This window comes from Panthera uncia (genome assembly GCF_023721935.1).
Source record: "Panthera uncia isolate 11264 chromosome B3 unlocalized genomic scaffold, Puncia_PCG_1.0 HiC_scaffold_1, whole genome shotgun sequence".
Taxonomy (NCBI): domain Eukaryota; kingdom Metazoa; phylum Chordata; class Mammalia; order Carnivora; family Felidae; genus Panthera; species Panthera uncia.
This window is the reverse complement of record NW_026057582.1, coordinates 15,423,939-15,445,937: the sequence shown is the minus strand read 5'-3', so window position 1 is coordinate 15,445,937 and position 21,999 is coordinate 15,423,939. Positions and strand designations below refer to the sequence as shown.

At 43.0% G+C, this 21,999-nt stretch overlaps 1 long non-coding RNA gene across 2 annotated transcripts in view; it reads left to right on the top strand.

Moving 5' to 3' along the window:
• The window catches only part of LOC125909282 (uncharacterized), a 30,045-nt gene that overhangs the window by 6,430 nt on the left and 1,616 nt on the right, over positions 1 to 21,999 (top strand). For both annotated transcript variants that reach the window (XR_007453640.1, XR_007453639.1), the window contains one exon: positions 16,473 to 16,679. This is a non-coding gene — a long non-coding RNA (uncharacterized LOC125909282). The remainder of the gene's footprint in view (positions 1 to 16,472; positions 16,680 to 21,999) is intronic.

Sequence of the window (21,999 nt, the reverse complement as noted above, 5' to 3'; positions counted from 1 at the left end):
GCTCTGTCCTGTGCCCTCCGGTGGATTCTTCTGCTGGCTCCCTGGAAGCACTCACGCTAAGTTTCCATCCACAGAGAAGTGGGTCTGATTAGGGTTTCCCTTCCTATAGATGACCTGTCCCTTCCTGACACGCCAAGCCCATTGTGCCTCTTTCTGGCCATTGCCGGAGAACCACTCACATGAGACTGCTCGTGCATTCATTTCCTCACTAGCTACAAACCAGGTTCCCCATTGGGTGACACACACCGTTAGACACGAAGTATACAAGAGCCAGCAACCCGGCCATGGTCTGTCCCCTCGGAGAGCACAAGATTGAATGGCAGCGATAGCCATGCCTCCAGGATACACAGTGAGAGTGATCACGTCATGGTGGTAAGAGCAAGTAAGAAAAGAGACGGTGCACCACCAGGAGCCTCTCGGAGGCTGGATGGTTGAAGAAAGCCTCCCTGAAAAGCAGACATGTAGGTTGAGGTCTGAAGGCCGAGAGGGAGCCACCCAGGGCAAGGGCACATGAGCAAGCGGGGGAGGGTGTTTGTGGCACGCAGGGAGAGGACGCTGAGGAGAGAGGAACTGGGGCCAAAAAGTGGCCCAGGTGGCTTGAGCCCAGGGGGAAGAGGTGGTGATCAGGGAAGGCTGTAAGCAGGGAGGGACTCGGACTGATTCTATTTTTCAGGCCTGTCCCATGACTCCTATCTGATGATGATGGCTTGGGGTAAACACAGTGCAGAGAAAAGGGTGTGTGTAGCTGACTTTTACTTGAGGTTGGACTTACCCTAGGATGGTGATATCAGCCCGCAGAACAACCAACCACTGTAACTGGACTCTCAGGCCTCCCTGCCTCACCGCTACTGACTGAGTCTTCCCGGGACAGCGCCCGTGTTGTTGCTTGTCTCCTTTCTCTCTCCCCAAATCTCTCTCTTTTTCCCTCTTCTCTATCCTCTGTCTCTTTTCTCTCAGGCTTCCCTCAGACTCTCACAACTGCCCCCCTGCTCTCTCACCTTCTCCTTCTAGACGCTGCCTCGGGGTAAGGGTAGACTCAGCCTCCACACTCAAGAAAGCTCATCAAAGTCTTTTCCTAAATAAAGACCCATTTCTCCTGAAATTATTATCCCACATATCTTATGTATCCATTATCCATGGTCACAGTGATGCTGTATAACAACTAACCAATAAATGTCTAAGGCTCGCACATCTGGAGTGGTCAGCTCAATTTCTCTGCTGATCTTAGCGGAGCCTGCTCACAGATCTGGGAAGTCTAGGATGGCCTCTGTTGGAAAGATGAGGAAACCTGGTTCCATGTGTCTCTCATTCCCCTAGGGTGAGCAGGATGTGTCTTTTTCACAGTGACGGCAGAGGGCATACATAGTCACGAACAGACAAGCACGTTCTCACCCTCCGCTACGTACAGTCGGGAAATATTCCACTGGCCAAAGCAAGCCACATGGCCGAGTCCAGAATCAGAGTGGGGGGACTATAAAATGACATGACAAAGGGTCTAGATGTGGGCAAAGAGATCGGGACATTAATGCAATCAATCTATCACACCTTAACTTGACACAGGAGAGGGCATGCTCGGTTTGCGGGGTTGGTTTTTCATTCTTACATAATTGGACCCATGTGGTTAAAATGAGTCATCCCAGGGCACACATCTCAATAAGGACAGCCACAAGCCAGAATTCAGATGTCTGGCCAACCCAGTGTTCTTCCCACTCCACCATGTTACTTCCCTAGAAGCCACCAGCCATATATGCCCATTCCCTTGCTCTCCCAGTAGGCTTGGCACGAAACAGTTAAAGACTCTCAGGGTAGATCCAAGATTACATCAAATCCTTAGGAGCAAAAAGAAATGCACATCGAACTTTAAGCCTGTGCTTAACACAGTATTTTAGACACAGTATTTTAAACAGCTCAATAATTAGAAATTGAGATTGTTTACCTACTTTTCCTTCCCTGAGAGATGGTGATGCAGACCGGGGTGATTACACCTATCCAGAGTCCCCATACGGATAACACTTTTACATTTTTGCTAAGTGCACATACATCTTTCCTATTTGTGCTCAAGAAGTCAGGGTAAACCTGTTTTTCTGCATTTCATGCTGAAAATGCTCCCCTGCTCCCCGATCTGTTTAGTCTTATGCACTGGATACTAGGAACCTGACAGCAGTTCTTTACAAATTTTACTTCTTTTCTCTCTCTCTCTTTTTTTCTCCTGATCTCTCTCTGCTTAACTCAGTGGCTCTCAAATGGGAGAACTGTCTGGAGACGTTTTTGGCTGTCATGTCTCGGGTAGAGGTTACTAGGGCATGTCGTGGTAGAGGTGAAGGACGCCACGAAACCTCCTTCAGGACTCAGGACAGCCCCCCACAACAAAGAATTATTCCGTGCAAACTGTGAATAGCGCTGAGTTTGAGAAATCCTGCTTTAAATAAATAAGATATCCGGGCATGGATCGCTGACACCAACAAACTGATTACAAAAGATCTTTTCAAAAGTCAAGATAATTTATCCTGGGAAGATAGCGGTTCACTTAAACAATAGAGAGATGATAAACATAAACCGTAAAACACAGTCCCAAATTTCATCATTCCTGTGTCCAGTTCATCTCTTCCCTTTGAGTCACACAAGAGTCCCAGGAGGGCAGAAGGATGCATGATGGTTGAATGGGGATACATAGCTTCCGGTACTGCACAGACCTGACATTGAACCCAGTTGTGCCAGTCAGGGACTAGCTGGATGATGTCGGTCAAATTTACCTCTGTACCTTCTGCTGCAGTTTCCTTTTTGGAAAAATGGGATTGTGGCCAACTTCCACATAGAGTTGTTGAGGATACTAATTTAGACACACTATATAAACTATCTGGGCCAGAGTGAGCATTCAATAATTGCCAGTTCCCATTCATTCATTTCTTCCTCTTCATTTCAAATCTGGATCTTATATCCTGGTTCTTTGGGACTAGCCAGACTCTAGTTAGAGCCAGCAAGTACCTAATGAGAAAAAAAAATCTGGTAATGAGATTTCTGGCTCAAATTTTCCATCCCCAAGGGATCAGGCTACTTTGGATGAGGCTTACAGGAGCAACTGAACTGAATTCCACCCACTTCTTACTAATAAGTTTTGGTGTTATATATTCAGATCACTTCTTTATTAACCAGCTGGGATGTCCAACGTTCCTTTGAGGAGTAATGGTCTCAAGAATGGTTCAGTTCAAATATAAAAGCAAGAAGCTGGAAACAAACACAGCCACAGTCCATGATGCATTCTGGAAAATGACTGATACTATGATCTTTAGGCATAAGCCACAGAGCCAGTGTTGGTGAATTCAGATCAGAAGTAAACTTACCTTTATTCCTCTTGGGGGCTCTTCAGCCTTCAATGGAAATATAAAGGATCCTCAAAAATTAGTTTCCTTCCGAATAGAGGTAGTCTGCTATTGGTTAGTAGCACGTTACGTATCAAATTCAAAAACCCTTTTCTTGGTTTTAGTAGGAATTTGTCTGATGTATGATTTCAGGCTATTTGAGAAATTCCAATCATCTTTGCAAGCCAAACTGAGATTTCCTTCAGGGAGTTTGGCAAAATGCATCACAATTTGATATATGTGAGTCCTTTGACCCAGCAAGCCTACTTCTAAGTAACTCCCTTGCTAAAATACTCAGGCAGATATGCAAGGATGTACCCCCAAGAATAGTCACTTATGACATTATCTATAATAAGGGAACTTTTAGTAACTTGAATATCTCATCAGTGGTAAATACGGCTACATAAATGATGGCCCAGCCATTCAATAGAATACTAAACTAAAAAAACAACAAGGTAGCACCAACTGCGTGTGCATATGTGGAAAGATCGCTATGAAATACTGTCTCATCCCAAAGAGCAAACTTTATTTTTTTTATGTTTATTTATTTATTTTTGAGAGACATAGAGAGCACCAGCAGGGGAGGGATAGAGAGACACAGAAAGTGAAGCAGGCTCCAGGCTCTGAACTGTCAGCACAGAGCCCGACGTGGGGCTAGAACTCATGAACAATGAGATCATGACATGAGCCAAAGTGGGATGCTTAACTGACTGAGCCACCCAGGCGCCCTCCAAAAACCAAACTTTAGAACAATGTATACAGCATAAACCCATTTTTATCTTGTTCAAAAGATAGAATTGCATCCATAGAACAATTCTAGGAGCCACAAAAATATAAAATTTTAACTGTGGCTAAAACTGAGAAACGATTTGGAAAAAGAAGGAAGTTACTGAAACTTTCTTTTCTAGATTTCTATATTCACTTTTCACAGTAGTGATATATTATTTTATAACTTAAAATGATAAAGTCTCTCTTACTTTCCTTTTTTCACACATGTATGCACACACACACACACACACACAAAATAGATATAGTAGTTCATAATATAGTAGTTATATCTTTCATTGATCTTTAAGTCAACTGAAATTAGATAAAAAAAAAAAAAAACAGAAACCATTTTAGTTTTCCAGAAATTAAAGATTCCAATGTTGAAAATCAGGGGCTTACCTAACAGTTGGAAGAGTTTGGAGAGCAAAGATCATGGAAACCACCACAGGCAATATCAGCCAGAAACACCAAGGTTCTCAAGAGTTCATTGCAAAACATTTGGAATTTTCCATATCCTCTGGAAATCCCCCACCAACTTTTTCAGTCTATAACAGCAAAGAGAGCTGTTTTCAAGAGTGTGCTATGAAGCTTCAATATATTCCCCCATATCTGGACAGCAACTGCCACAGAATCATAATGGCCTCTCCTAATATTCTGCCTTGTGTGTCTTGTATGACTTCCTCTCACTTGCAGAACTGTACAGTGAAGGAAAATGTAGTTCCCAGCTTCTCTGACACAGAATACACCTTGGGGGGAGAGGGGTTGTTGCTGAGTTGATAACAGATATTCCATGGCATCTTTCATTTTTCACAAAATACCAAAAATAATCCTAAAATTCATGTGGAACTACAAAAGACCACAAATAACCAAAGCAATCTTGAAAAAGAAGAACAAAGTTGGTGGCATGAAACATGACTTCAAACTATATCAAAAAGCTATACTAATTAAAACAATATGGTACTGACATAAAAACAGACACATAGACCAATAAAACAGAATCAAGGGCTCAGAAATAAACCCGTGCATATACAGCCAACTAATATTTGATGAGAGAGCCAAGAATACTCAATGGGGAAACAACAGTCTCTTCAATAAATGGTGTTGTAGAAACTAGATATTCACATGCAGAAGAATGAAATTGGACCCCTATCTTACACCACTCACAAAAATTGACTTGTAGTGGATTAAAGACTTCAATGTAAGACCTGAACTTGTAAAAATCCTCAGGGGGAAAAAAACAACAACAAAGAAAAACTCCTTGTCATTGGTCTTGGCAATGATTTTTTGGATTTGACACCAAAGCATAAGTAACAGAAGTTAAAATACACAAGGGGAACTACAACAAACTAAAAAGCTTCTACACAGCAACAATAAATTAAAAAAACAGGCAGGGGCACCTGAGTGGCTCAGTCAGTTAAGTGTCTGACTCTTGATTTCAGCTCAGGTCATGATCTCAGTGTCCGTGAGATCGAGCCTCGTGTCAGGCTCTGCACTAACAGCACAGAACCTGCTTGGGATTCTCTCTCTCTCCCTCTCTTTCTGCCCCTCCCCCACTTTCTCTCTCTCTCTCTCTCTCTCTCTCTCTCTCTCTCAAAAATAAACTTTTAAAAAAGAAAAACATTTTTAAATGGGCAATAGACATGAATAGATATTTGCCTCAAGAAGATATACAAATGGCCAAGACGTACATGAAAATGTGCTCAGCATCAGTAATCATCAGGGAAATGCAAATCGAACCCACAATGAGATGTCATCTCACACGTGTCAGAATGGCTGGAATCAAAAAAACAAGAAGTAACAAGTGCTGGCAAGTGTGTGGAAAAGAGGGAACCCTTATTCTGTTGGGAACATAAATTGGTGCAGCCACTATGGAAAACAGTATGGAGGTTCCTCAAGAAAATTAAACATAGAAACACCATGTGATCTAGCAATCCTACTTCTCTTTATGTATCCAAATGAAATGAAATCATTAACTCAAAGGAAACAGACAATCAGCCACAGTCCACTCTTGTTTTCTCAGCAATGCTGTGCACCATTTTTATCCGTATGTAACTTTTGAGTAAAGGTAATAACAACATCACGCTTTTGCCTTGCAACCTTTCCTTGTAAAACTGAAGATGCACTTACTCTTTCCCCTAAAGAGAAGACACGTGTCTTAGATCGATTCAATTTATTTCTCCGTAGGTAATCTTTATTCCTCTTCTAGTAACGTATAACCTTAAATATCAAAATATGGATATGTTACAATTAAGAAACTGTATGCTCAACAGTGGGGCAATGGAAAAGGTGAAAACAATAATGAATAATTATAATAAGTAATAATAAATGAAAACATACCAAAACAAGGAAGTATCAAATAGCTAAAATATGTATAACTCTTCCTTATGTAATACATTCCTTGTTTTCACATTGGTCACATGGTCGTAGTGGGGTTTTGTAACCTACTTCTCTCACTGTCCATTCCATATTCCCTTTGCCCTCATTCGGCACCTCTGCTAACAGGTGCTTTACCTGTCAAGGTGATGCGAGCCTTTACTCATGAAGGATCTATGTCTATATTAGGTGACTCTAGTTTTCCATTAACCTTTCTTAAAGACATGACTTTTTAGAGCTGTTTTAGGCTCACAGAAAAATTGAGAGAAAGGTACAAATGTTTCTCATACACTCCCCACCTCCACACATGCACAGCCTCCCCTGTTATCAACATCCCCCACCAGAGAGGTATATATATTACACCTGATGAACCTGCATTGACACATAATAATCACCAAAGTCCACAGTTTATATTACAGTTTATTTTTGGTGTTCCATTACATGCTGGCAACTCTAGTTCCACTTGGTAATCAGATCATCATCTCAGCAAGTGCAGGATAGTAATCCCTTTTCTGCTTATTGGTTCAGTAGCATAAGTAGCCCAAGGGCCAGGTAGAGTATAAGTTTTTAATTCAATGGAAGTCTTGTTACTTATCTGGAAAAAGAGGCCTTCTTTTGGGAACGAAGACTGCCAAAATAGAGCCCAAATGGCAAGAATGGAGGCAAACCTGAATTGTTACTGAATCATTAGGAGCAACAGTGATAGAAGTTACTATCACATCTTCCCTTTGGCTCTCAATCTATGTATTTTGCCTATGAGAAGGTATTATATTGTATACATTACATGTTGGTTCACAGCATGCTCTGCACCTTGGAGAATATCACCCCTGTCTGTAAAGGTGTTTTCACCCATCAGTGTTATGACCAAGTTATTAATTGGCTATTCTATTGCTATATTAGGTCAACTTCTTTGGAGTGATAAACACGTATGTATAAGACCAATGAATTAAGTATATGTATACTTACATTTGTATACCTATAGGTATGTATAAGGCCAATGAATTCCACGGGTATAAACTCATTGCTATACTTATTTCCTTCTAATGTGGGTCCTTGGTCAGAAGAGATGCTGTGCGGAATTTCATTATGGTAAATGAGGCACTTCAAAAATCCACACGAGGCAGTGCTGTCAGAAGAATTGTAGCGAGGACAAATTGCCGTCCCTTCCAAAAAATGGAGCCATATCAGGAGTGTGAATTTAGTTTCTGCTGTTGGCAGGTTAGGCATTCATGTTTTGTTGCCACATGATCGTTGAAAGCCCCTTCTTCAATAGTCGTCCTTTGTGTAGCATTCAGATGGGCACTAATATATTCATATTCTGTGCCTATTCTGAGTTGTCCATCCACATATCTCATCCCCCAAACGTTCTTGTCACTGATGCTCTAACCTTGTTTGTTCCAAGTCCTGGACCACTAGCCAAAGCACCACCCACTGCCCAGGAATCACCCTAGCTGCATGCCACTTGCCATGTCTCCTTCCAGGCAAAGTGAATAGTCAGGTGTATGGCTCAGAGTCCTGCCCGCTGGGAGGATTTCTCTTTCATTCTGTTCTTTAGAGATACTTTTGAGTAAGACTCTCATGCCGCAACTATGCACTTTTGCACATCATGCTGTTTGCCCATCCAGTGGCCATGTCACACTTCTTTCCTGCTGAAAGAAACCCAGTATTATTCACATAGTCTCGGCAGTGTGTTCAAGGGAAGTAGCCTCATGCCCAGGGTAAGGATCTTAACTGGCATAAACCCATTCAAGTAAACCCATTCCAATATGCTAGTGATTGATTAGGATGGTCACATGACCTAGCTCGGGGCACTGGGACCTGGCAGAAGTCTATGCTGTTTAAGAAAGATTCTTTTCTCCTGGAAAATGGAAATATGTGGGAGAAAGTATCTCCTTTATGTGTCCCTTTAGATATCACAGGGTAGAGATTTTGGTGCTACAGCTTATAGCCACAAGACAAAAGACAAGAGGGTGGGGGAAAGAGCCCAGACATCACTGAGCTGATGAATTAACCAAGCCTGCATCCACCTTCTTTTTCAACAGGTGGTATAATAATTCCCCACTATTGGGGCACCTGAGTGGCTCAGTTGGCTAAGCATCTGATTGTTGACTTCGGCTCAGGTCATGATCTCACGGCTCGTGGGATCAAGACCCACATTGGGCTCTGGGCTGACAGTGCAAAGCCTGGTTGGGATTCTCTCTCTCTCTCTCTGTCTTTCAATAAATAAATAAACATTAAAAAAATAATTCCCCACTATTATGTCAGCTTAGTCAGGTATTCTGTTGTAATTGAACAGTTTAAAAATAATATTTTATGTGTTATGTACACGTCTTGTTACCTTGTCACGGGGCTTTATATAAACTTATGGTTAGTAACTTTGCATAATTTGAACACCCTTTTGGACAATAAGTATGGGAATGGAAAAGTGGAGGAGAAAAGAAACCACAACAAACCAGGGTGAATTTTCTTTTCCTAGTGATTGGAAGAATAGAAGGTCACCCAGTCCATATCCCCAAACACACACACACACACACACACACACACACTCACCTTTACGTCTCTAGGTAGAATCTGACAAGAATGAGTTTCTTTAGTTTCAGGACCAGGGTATGAAGCGAGGCTGAGGGCCAGAATAGAAAGAATGAACTGAGAAACGGAGGCAGGATCCATGCAGGTGTTTTGGGTCAGAGATTTGGAGTATGTGGTTTACATGGAAAAAAAAAAAGCCTCAGTAGGAGCCCTGGACCAGCTCCACACAGTGGTTGTGGGTTCAGCAAGGGTACTTGCAAAGGCAGCTGTCAGATTCAGCAGTGTTCACCCTCTCGCGAGCATTACAGTCGTACATATGGAAGAGATAACAAACGAAACCCGCTACTGGGAATTTTATTTTTTCATGCCGCCCAGCTCACATTCCCCCCAAATGAACTGATGAATACAGTCGTACGGTTTATGAATTTATTTTCCTTTGAATGAAATCAATATGCTTTTTGCAAAGGACTTTGCCCTGCCTTTGCTGGTGAACATTTGTGTCCTGCCAGGCAGATAGGACAGGAGCCCCAGCGGTGGGAAGAGAGCGATCTCTGCTGCCATCTTCTGATGCTAGGCGTGAGGGACAGACAGAGGAAAAAGCCAAGAAGACCTACACGAATCTTCTCTCCGATAACTGAAGATGCCCCGGGGAAAAGTCTCAAACTGGAGGCGCGGTCTCTTTGGAAATAATAGAAGCAAATTCCTCACTCCGCCGCCGCCACAGCATCTACCTCATTTTACTCCATCCCGTCTGGTGGGCCTGTGCAGGACTATCCCAGGTACAACTGCTGTCGTGACTGGACAGAACCCAGATTTGGACCCTGTGCCTCTGGGAAGTATGGCCCATAGTTGGTTTATAACTTAACCCGATAGGAATGGAAGCTTCCCTTTCTTATTGTTCATAGAAAAAAAAAAAAAAGGCATTGTTGGCTCAAGTGCTCCAAAACAGCGAGAGGGAGGAGAACCATCGTAATCAGGATGTTATTATTAATGTGTTCTCAAATGTCCCTACCGGCTGTGAAGTCTGGGGATGTGCATGTCACATCATGTTAAGTATTTTTCTTAAATTTTTTTGCACAACTGACTTTCTTTTCTTCTGAAAGGAAATCATCGCAAAGGCTAAAAGTTTTTCCCTTGTGAAAATGGGTTCCAGCTACTTCCCATACAAAGTTTCCCGTTGCTTATTTCATTTCATCCTTTTGCTCTGAATTGCTGGCACTTCTCATCTTTTTCAGTTCATAATTGCTTGGGAAAACTATGCACGTTTTATTATTTCAATTTCAAACCGTAAGGCAGGGCCTTCGATCCCATTAATTACTTTGAATTCTTTCTCTGCTGCTCACATGTTCCGAGTCTTGACTTACAGAACTGAGCTGGGAGTTTTAGGGGCTTTCTCCTCAACTCCATGGAGAGGGCCAGTGTCTTCCAGGGCTGATTTTCAGATTTCTCTGCATTTGTAGCTCTAATCATAGGAAAATAGGCTATTCACATGCTGGTCGGTTTCCACAGGGCTCTGTCCTGATCTGCTCCTCCTGTGGTATGTCACTAAATTACTTTGGATTAAAGCGTATGACGATTTCTGCCTTCATTGGTCCCTTTCTCTTCCTCCCATTTGGAGAGGTGTTTGGCTGTGTGTTCTTGGCCTCAGCAGAAGAATGAGGTGAGCTATACCATGGACACAGATGCTTTTGTGTCCAAATCTTCAAGCCTAAGAGTGAGGGGGTAAGTGGAGGCACAGAAAAGACATATTAAAGAAACATGAAAGGATAAGGCTTTTCCTGAGATTAGGACATTGGGAGAAGCAGTGGGGAAGGAGTGGGGAAGGAAATGTAGAAGACAGAGGGATTTACACAATGCTTTCTGGCTCCAAAGGAGGAAGGCTGTAGGTCCCAGAACAGCATTGCCTTCATGATGTCTTTAAGCAGACAAGAATATTGGTGGTATCACCACACAAATGAACAGAGGTCCTTCCCAATGCCATGGAAATATCTAAGCTCCTGGAATTTTCACATGAACCAGGAGGGAGTAGACAACAGATCTCATGTTAACTTCCTCATCAGCCCAAGGAGACAGGAACTTGATATGGAAGTTGAGTGATAAAAAATAGAGTAGGCTCCATTTTCCACATGACCATGTTTATGGACCAAGATTCAGATCACTGCACTAAGTTCCAAGCTTGGCATGTTCTCATGTGACCTCGAGAGCTCATGTGACTTCCTAGTGCATCTGTTTCCTCATTTCTGAAATGAGGACACTAAAACCTTTATCTGCTTTATTCTCCACTCTCTCTCCAGTGCTCACCACACAGTCTGGCATATAGTTGATGGCTTCAAAAATACTTAACCAAATAGGTGTTATGGAATGAATGAATGAATGAATGAAGGCATGTATGCATGAGTGTCTTGGTCAGTTTCATGTTGCTGTGAAAACTCCATGAAATAATACAGGTAAAATCATTTTGTACCCTCTAAGCCCTTCACAAATGTAAAGAAGCAGCATTATTATTCCTTCCTTGGTTTTTACCCTCCACTGTTGGTAGTGAAAATTGATTACCTATTAAGTGCTGAGTGAGAAGTTTAGCCTTAATAATTTCATTTGGCTTGCATACAGAAAACTCTGCTCCTGCCATACCTTGAATAATCATTTCAGCTCCTGGCTCCCTTTTTCTGCCCACTCTAGCCAACGGTGCCAAATCCTTTCTCCAATATATCGGATCTGAGATCTTGCCATGTCAAGTCTGATCAAGAAAATGTCAGGTTGAAGGAAAGGAAGGCGGCTGTGTCTCTCCACAGCTCTTGGTGACTGCATTGTCCTATATTAGCAAATAATTTTTTTTGAAATCCAAACCCGTTATAGCACCGTGTTATTGCAGACCCTCTTAGCGGTTTCCTTGATGGCAGTAATTTGATTCCAAACACAAACAGCATAAATGGGGCAAAAATGGGTAGCAAAAAATATTAGGGGTGTTCCATTTGCTTCAGTCCGTTGGTTCCTAGCACAGAGCTGTCTAAAGAACAACTAAATGAAAACAGAATATTCTCTAGTTTTATATAGTAAAAATCTTAGAAGCAGAACCAATGAATTGGAAGAGATTCCTCTGCGTATTTGATATTTTCGCTTTTTGCCATCGGGTAGAAATGATTTAGAATGGATGGTTTTTTTATTTAAAGACATTCAGAAATCGAAGTGTTAATTCATCACTCACTGGTCCCCTCTCAGAGTTTAAAGTCAATCAAATACCACTTCAGCGCATCCTGAAACCGATTGGTTTGTTTGTTAAATCCTCTAGGACAATACTGAAATAAATAAACATGACCTCTGAAATCTGGTTGAGAAGAGAAGGTACATAAGCACCAACACACAGACACAGACCAGTGGTGCGATTCACAACAATGAAATACACCACAGTTTAACAGTCTAATGGTTATGAAGCACGTAAGGGCTATGGAAGAACAAGAAGGGAAAATCTATGGGAGCCTGGTGTCTATACGAGTGGAGAAAATGAAGATAAGTCTCAGGCAGTAAAAACAGAGTTCCCTAATCTCACTGGGAAAATGGAGAAGCTAATATTTATTGGGGCATCAATTGTATTCAAGACCCTCCGTGATGGAGGGCATACATATGTTATCTCACCAAAACCTCATGCTTACCACTGATATTGGATGAGGAAACTGAAATTCAGAAAAGTTAAGTGATTTACTCAAGTAGCACACACCTATAAGCAGCAGAGCCCAGATTCAAACTATGGGTGTGTAACTTCAAGTCCATGAGTCTGTTCCAAACCAAAGCAGTTTGGGTTAAAAAAAAGTGGTCACTTCTTATACTAAAGGAAAATTCTAAATGATGGGAAGGGGGTTCGTGAGTGGCTCAGTCATTAGAGCATGCAAGTCTTGGTCTTGGGGTCATGAGTTGGAGCCGCATGTTGGGTGCAGAGATTACTTAAATGACAGGAAGAATGTACGTGTACGTGAGTGTGTGTGTGTGTGTGTGTGTGTATGTAAAACCAACAGTAAAAATCCCAAATTTAGTAATTCTGGATGTTCAGAATTTGGAAGAAGTGAGTGACTGTCAATCTTTCACTTATGCTAATTTCTTACTCTACTTTTACTGGAATTTTCACCTTTACAGCATTATTTTGACATGTTGAGAGATACCATCCAAAGAAAAGGAACAGAAGCACCTAATTTGAATTCTGTCTTTACATGTTGGCTTTCATTCAGGCTCACGGAAATCCACTCCAGATAGCTAAAGTCATATAAAGTTTCAGTGTATTCAACCTTGACCCTGTAAAATTTAGCCCAATCTGCACTAATTTAAGGAAGTAAACTTTAATTGCTCTGTCAGTAACCTCTGGCTCTAAAGAGCCTCACTTGAATGGAAAAGAGTCCAAGGGAGAGAAAGGGCATCCTCAGGAAAGTTACAGATGGCACCAGAACAGCCAGGGCCCGGGGAGCAGAGGCAGGCCATAGCATACCCTGCTTCACAGCGCAGGAACGGTGCCATGAAATATCTAGATCCGTACATAGTCCTGAAACACAAGTCCTACAGTGTAGGAAGGTCTACAAAGTTGATGACATATGAGAAAACACATGAGGAAACATAGGTGAGGCCACTTTGGAAGAAAATTTGCAACACACAAAAAAACTACGCCAATTACTTTTCCCAAAAGTTGGATCATTCATTATGCAATAAAATAAACATTTATTTAGCATATATTTTGTGCCAGGAGCTATATTGGACTTTGAGACAAAAATAAGTTAAATAAATCTTTGTCCTCAAATTGCTTAGAATGTTGGGTTGGAGACAGACCATCTTGTTAAGGATGGTTTTGAGGTGTTCAAGACAGGAAGCAGAGAACCAATTAGGAGATAATGATGAACTGACCTAGCACAGCATAGGGAGATAAAGAGGGAGGGACAGGTTTTTAAAAAATATTTAAGAGATAAAAATCATCAATACCTGGTAGCTTATTTAATGTGGAGAATGATTGTTTTACAAAAAGAAAAAAGAGAGGCGCCTGGGTGACTCAGTCGGTCAAGCGTCCAACTTCAGCTCAGGTCACAAACTCACAGTTCGTAGGTTCGAGCCCCGCGTCCAGCTCTGTGCTGACAGCTCAGAGCCTAGAGCCTGCTTCGAATTCCCTATCTCCCTCTCTTTCTGCCCTTCCCCTGTTCTCTCTCTCTCTCTCAAAAGTAAATAAATATTAACATTTTTTAAAAAAAGGAAAAAGAGAAAAGAGTCAAAGTTGCCTCTCACAGATTTTTAGCTTGAGAAGAAACAATAGATAATATGAATCTCAAATATCCATCCATCCAGTAACAGTATTTATTAAACACTTTGTAAATGCCTGGGACTGTAACATCTTTTGTCCAATAAAATCTACATAATAGAATGTTTTTCTGAGATTTACACATTGAGAGAAACCTAAAATATAATGCAACCCAACTATCTCCAATAAAGAATAGAAGAATATCGAAAACCCACCATGTGCCAAGCCCATTGTTAGAAGATTTGTGCTTTATAACTAATCCTCAGGATAACCATCCATGGAGGCTTCTAGCATCGTCATTTACAAATGAAGAAATGAAGGCTAGGAGAAACGGTCTCATCCACAGATTTGCAGCTATGGAGTAGCAGAGCAGATTTAAACCCCGGCCTGGGGCACTTCATATCCCACATCATTTGCACAAAGTCTCGCTACCTCCAGAAGGACGGGGGTAGCACAATCACAGTGCTGGGGCTAGGATTCCTTCTCAATGCTCTTCTTTAGCCCAGTGACCCTCTATATAATATCAGAGCAACATGTGTTACATTTTATTTCAGACTTGTTAATTTCAAAGTCACGTGACCCACTGAGTACACTTGTCTCCACGATTTTGTAGTTAGCTGCAGGGCCAGCCCTAGGCTAGACACATCGCGTTCTGGCTCACCATGGCCAGTTGTTCACATTTCTTCCCAAGTCTGTGCTCAGTGATGTCGTGATGGTAGTTTGAAGTCAGCCATGGTGAGAGTATTTATACCACAGAAACTGAAACAGGCTATAAAATAGGACTTTTTTCAGTTTTCAGAGAACCAGTTGTGAAACATTCACCAGCCCAGCACACCACGGTGTGTAAGCATTTATAGATATGTGTTTGATACACAAAAATCTGTCTCAGGGCTTTAGAATCACTTCCTTAATTTGAATCAACTCAGGCTTAGCTAGTATATTATTATCACCATTGATGTAACCTGTTGGATTAGCAGAAAACAGTATCACTATCTGATGCTTTGTATACAGTGAAATTAAGTTTGCTTACATTCAATTTTAAAATCTATTAACTCATCTTAGGATTACTTTTTCGGTCCAGATTTCACTGTCCAATCATCTTTGTGCATTTCATGTTTCTACATCCTAGCATGTTTGGGGACTTCTTTGCTTTCTGTAGATTTATGAGGTTTGGGGAGAGGACTCTACAGCGATTTATTCATGGTGAGATTCTAGGATCTCCACTCCGCAGCGACCAACCCGTCAACTCTTAGAATTACAAATACGATTATCATCACATATGACAATTACATATGCTCATGTAGTTGCCGTGACTTCTCAGCTGCCAGGATTGAATGACTATAAAGGCTTTGTGAACAATATAGCTCTAAGGGAGTGCAAATGCTTTCCCTGGAAGCAATAGTTCATTTCTCGTGGCTGCATCAGTTTCACAGGGAAACTGTCTCTCAGAGCAACTAATGCTACCGTCAAAACAATCTTCCCATACCTCAAGATGAAGAACTGAACTATAAGTCTTCCTTTCACTGGGAAAAAAACATATATACATTTTGATGAACTATGTGGGCACGCATTAGCTCAGAATGGTGGATTTGAGGAAAGCATGAATATTAATTTGCAATATTTTGAGAGGGACATGTTTATGGCAATTGGATGATTACTTACTGGTAATTGTGTCATAATAATGTTAGTAGTTTATATGCAATCTCAAAAACAAATAACCCAGGGAGCTTAGCGCTGCAATATCATCAGCAACCCTTCAAAAGCAAATCTTTCTTTGAAGACAAATAGTTTCAGGAAAACTAAAGGAGAACTTGCCAAGAGTTCTGAATCTCGTAGGTACTGGCTCTCCTTGGGCCAGCAGGTACGTAAAGGAGGCTGGTCCTCACTGGGCGTTGCCATAAACACACACAATTTTGGACCAACCCCCAGGCAAACTCTGGATGCTGACAAGTGCTATTGATTTCCCCAAACCTTCCAGGGATACGGAGGTAGCCAGAATGGAAAACTCCTGCGGTTTGGGGACAGTTTTGTAAAACCTGTAGAATATTTTAAATTGGGAATTTCAACGCTCTACTTTCCAATCCCTGGAAGTCATTTGTGAATGCAGGTAATTTTTTTTTTTAATCCAAGAAGGTAGAAGTACAGCTGTTAAAACGATAAATATTCTTTTCCAGAAAATAGCATATTGACTGAGTTAGAGGTGCCTTGGAGAGGAGCCCACAGCCTGCCATCTTGCATTTGAAAGGACAGGCGTCATGAATCACAGATACAGGACACACGAATGTGCGGGAGAGAGAACTGGATTTTCGTCATGTGTTGTGAATTTCCCAGCCATGCTTTAAAGAAGACATACGTGGCAGCTCGAGAGCAACCACTTGCAGGTTACCTTCCAACCCTTTCTATTTCACTTGTACGTGGATTCCACAAACATGCATTTGTGGAATGCTTATTGGCTCAAGCTACCCACGTGTGGTTCTTTTTGATCATGGAAATCAAAGCCTATTGTTTCTCTAGACTATTTAATCTCCCTTCCTTTCTTTTAAGCGCATAGTGGGCACGCAGATTTACTGCCTCCCTAGCTTCATCAACACCGGCTACCAGAACAAAGCACCGTAGACTGGGTGGCTGAAACAACCGAAACTTATTTTCTCACAGTTCTGGGAGCTGAAGTCCAAGATGAAAATGTCAGCGGGTTTGGCTTCTCCTGAAGCCTTTGTCTTTGGCTCGCAGATGGCTCCTTCCTCTCTGTGTCCCCACATGGCCTTTCCTCTGTGCTTACATATCCCTGGTGTCTCATATCCCAGTCATACTGGATTAAGGCCCAACTCTTATGACCACATTTATCCTTAATTACCTCTTTAAAGGCCCTGAAGGGTGGCAAAAGAAACCACTTTGGCATAAGGATTATTTTGAGCTGAATGCAACTGAAAAGAAGCAGGTATAAGAAAATTTCTCTGCCTTCCCTCTATTTGTTTTGAAGCAGGACATAATTTACGAAGGTGTCCCTCCCCTCCTCCCTAAAGGCTAATCCCTAGAGACAACTTGAGACCATATCAGTGGAGAAGGCACTGGCTTAAATCTGCATTACAAATCTTACTCTCTCTTGCAAGGTTTCCATAACTGGCTTCCATGCACCTTTCTTTCTTTTATCCTTAGCCGAAGATGGTATTTAAATCTGAATTCTAAACCTTAGAGTTATTCACTCTTCCCAGGTACCTCATGTATACATGAATTATACATGTTAACAAAGTTCTGTTTGTCTTTCTCTTGTTTATCTTTTATTGCAGGAGTCTCAGCAAAGACCTTAGAAGGGGAGAGGAACAATCATGTTTCCTCCCCTATAGCCCTGTCTTCAAATACAATCACATTGTGGGTTAGGCACTGGGGGTTAGGGTTTAAACATATGAATATGGGGGAGGGGGACACAATTCAGTCCATAACATTTATTTCTTTCTTTCACTATAGAGGCAGTAGGGTAAAAAAGAATACAGAGATACATATATGCAGATAGGTGGGTAAATGGATGGATGATAGATAGAGAGATACATAGATCATTCGATCGGTTGCTCAATTGATAGATAGATAGATAGATAGATAACCACAGTGATAACGGTATAATGTAAAATACCAGGATTGAGAGTGGAGCAGAGGAGGGTTCACATGGGCCTTGTATTCATTGATGCCCAGTGATATAAATTACATGAGCTCTCAGAGATTCTGTTGTCACGTCTATAAACTGTAAATCAACGTAGTCATTTTTTCACTAAATATTAATTGAGTGCCTACTATTTGCCAGATGCTGTTCTAAGTACTGGGGATATGACAGTGAGCAGGACAGAAATTCCTCTCCACCCCACCCCCCTAACACACAAATTCCTAGAGCTTACATCTTATCTGTGGACACAGAAAATAAAGATAGGCTTCATGGTGATGAATGGTATGTAGAGAGTAAAGCACAAGAGGTAGATAAAGAGTGGGGGGGGGGGGCTATGATATTAAATAGGGTGGCCAAAGGGGGTCTTACAGGGAAGGAGACATTTGAGGAAAGGCCTCTCAGAAGTCAGGGTACTAGTAGCCCGAGGCAAGATGTGGAGGAGAGCATTCCAGACAAGGGGGCAGTGGGTGCTGAGTCTCTGGTGTGTTGGAGAAGAGGCTAGCAGGTCAGTGTGGTAGCAGGAGGGGAATGACCCAGGGCCAGAGTAATAGGACATGATGACAAGGAGGTAAACTTATGTGGGATTTGTAGGGCACCTGGGTGCTCAGTTGGTTGAGCATCCGACTTCAGCTCAGGTCATGATCTCAGTTTGTGAGCTCAAGCCCCACGTCAGGCTCTGTGCTGACATCTCGAAGCCTGGAGCCTGCTTCACATTCTGTGTCTCCCCGTCTCTCGGCCCCTCCCCTGCTCATGCTCTCTCTCTGTCTCTCAATAATAAATAAGTTTTTAAAAAATTATGTGGGATTTGTGCAGGGGAACTCAAGAGGGGAACATGTATATAGATTTCTTAGGCTACGGTAAGGAAAATACAGTTTTCTCTGAGATGGGACACCACCTGAGGGTGTGAATCGACTGTGCTTTATTGAGAATAGACTTGGGGGAGGGGCAACAAGGCAGACGCAGAGAGAACAGGTAGGAAGCCATTCTGACATCGCAGGACCAGGGCTCAGACGTGGACGTGGGGAAAGGGGGCGGGGCTCCAAATACATTTTGCAAGTAAAGCCAAGACGATTTGCTGATGGATTGGATAACGGATAATGAAAGGAAGAGGATACAGGACACAAGGGAAAAGGGGGGGGGTGGGGTGGAAAAAATGGGGTTGTCATTTTTTGAGATGGAGAATAATAAAGGAAGGATCCAGAGGTAGGTTTTAGATGATTTACGTTCAAGATGCCCATCAGATATCATGGTAGAGAAACTGGGGAGAAAAAACACCATGGAGTCTCTGTAATAATTAATTGAAAGACAATATATGCCAAATAGAAAGCAAAGAAAGAGTAGCATCAACTAACACCTGATATTCGATGATAATCGATATTCGATGATACTCAAATGCCTCTGTGTCACGCACTGTTCTAAGTACTTTATACACGTTATCTCATTAAATCCTCACAACTACCCGGGAAAGATATTACTGTCTTACGTATTTATAAGGACACTGAAGTTAAATATTTTCCCAAGAGAAATACACATGTAGCTGATAAAGTCCATACCGTTGATGCTAGACTCTTCTGCCTCCCCTGGGTGATATGGAATAAGGCAAGGTCAGAGTGGTAAGATGTCAAAACAGAAAATCTGTGCTCTCTACAGGTTGATTCTCCACAAAGACCCCATTGACTTCTGGTTCATTTTGTTTCTCGAGGGCATCTAGATTTTCATGGAACAGGAAGCCCGGGGTGGTTTCCGCCCACTGCAAATACCAAGCTGCAAACCCCGGCTTCTCTGCCAGTCCATTGTTGCAATAAAACTTACATATTAAAGAAACGGAAAAGCAAGGAACAGAGAACTACAGAACAAAAAAGAGAACAAGAAAGTCTGAGAGCACAGGCCACCAGTGTAAAGGCACAAAGCTGCAAGGTCCTTGAAAGCTGCCCAAGTGTCCCCTAGGGGTGCCTGTTTTTTAGCAACTGGATTCAAATTAACAAATGAGCCTACAACTGCAGAGGTAGAACACTGTGTTCTCGTTCTCCTGCTTCTAAACAACAGGAGAGGGCCCAGTGGGAAGAGAGAGCAGCAGGGGCAATTTGTCCTTGTCAAAGCGAAAGTTCCCTCCCATCCTTCATTTTTTTTTTTTACACAAAGCCTCACTCACACTCATACACACAGGATTCAGCACGGAAGGAGGGAGCAAGGCATCCAGATTTGAGATCCTCGAGCATCCGAGTCTCTCTTCGAACCGATCCCCGAGCATCCTGATGCTCTCTTCGAACCCACGTCTCCGCACTCCCCACCTCGTAAGGCAGCAGCCTTGTTCACATACTTCTGAGCCATGGTGATGCCACAGGACTTCCATTTTCTGCCACCAAAAAAGGGCCCCTGGAGTACAAAGCTTCTAAAACCTGAAGACAGAGGTGAAGGGAGAGGAGAGATCCCTTCCTCACTCGTAACCACCAGGTCGGGAAGCTTCTGAGCCACACCAACCAGCATCCTCCATGATCTTGTCTAAAGAACCACCTGCCCCCTGGGTTTTGAGTATTTACCTTTGCCATGTTCCCCAAGAATCGCCACTGGGGGAAGCTCTCCGGAGAAACGTGCCTCTCATCCTGTGACAGGGGCTCAGCAGACACCTGTGAGGCCATCCTTGACAGTGGCATGAGTGGAGGTTTTAAAAACTTGCGGAAGCCCTTAGCTGCTTTCTCTCACTAGTTCTCAGGTAGCCAGGGGCTTCCTCCAAGTCACCTGGGCAACGTCCTGCGGGACCTCAGTTGTTGTTCTCTGCACCTGTAGGAAGTGTTCTTCGTCAGCCTGGGCCTAGATTCCATGGCTTACTCTCTGCACCAAATCCCAGCCTCACCTCTTACAGAACACAGGCATGTGGGAAGGCTTGAATCTGTCATGAGACGCAGACCCCCCGCCCCCACCAGATGACGTTGGGGTGGAGTCCTTTGCCCTCCTGTTCCTTCAGAGCCAAGAGGAACCTCAAGAGATCCAGAAATGACATTTGAGCTTAAGCCTAGTTTTTCTCTTTCACTTGATTTTTTTTAATGTTTATTTTGACAGAGAGAGAGAGAGAGAGCTGGGGGAGGGGGAGGGAGAGAGGGAGAGATTCCCAAGCAGGCTCTGTGCGGTCAGCGCAGAGCCCAACGCGGAGCTCGAACTCGCGAACCGTGAGATCAGGACCTGAGCCAAAATCAGGAGTCAGAGGTCGAACCAAGTGAGACACCCTCTCTTTCACCTGACTGTCCTTTCCGAGGAAGAGAGGTTCACATCACAAAAGGTGCGCGTAGAGCGTTGACTTGGAGGCCAGACTGAAAGAGCAGGAGACCTTGACGAGCAGGAGCTCGTTTAAGCTGAAATAAGAAGCCAGCTGTTGGGAAGACAGTTCGGTGCCAACCAGGTCTGACACCACACGAGCTGGGACTGGCAAGAGGGTGGCCCGGAGTCTTCTCGGGTAGGCTATGGTGGACCCCCCGTGGTGTTCATGTCCCGGACACGAGAAACGCCCCTGCTGTGGTTTCTGGTGCAAATCACTTGCGAATACGTCCCTAAGGATAGGACAGCTGGGTATGACATCGTCTCGTAGTTTCCTGGGGAGGTGGTTTCAGGAAACTGTCAAGGGAGAGAGTGAGGAAGTGACACGAGGAAGGGAAGGAAGGAGGGAAGGACGTGTTGTTGAGCTGAAGGCGCCACGCAGGGTCACTACAGTGGGCAACTGCGGCTCAAACCTGCCGGGGAATTCTGGGGGCTGGGGCAGAATCTGTACCTCAGAGGCTTCCCAAATGAAAAGCTAAGAAGTAGGATAGGAAGGCTCCTTGCCTGTCCCTGGCCAAGACACTGTATGAGTTGATCATGATTTCTTTAGCCATTCCATTTGGCCATTTCGTTTGGTTGTAGTCTTTAATACAAACGACATTATGTATTCTTTCCCCATATGCTCAAGTAAACCTGGAGGAGAAATTGCTGGTAAATGGCTATGTCTATGGACATAAAGAAAACACAACCATTTGGTCCCGCCAGTAATGCGGGGGGGGGGGGGGGGGGGGGGG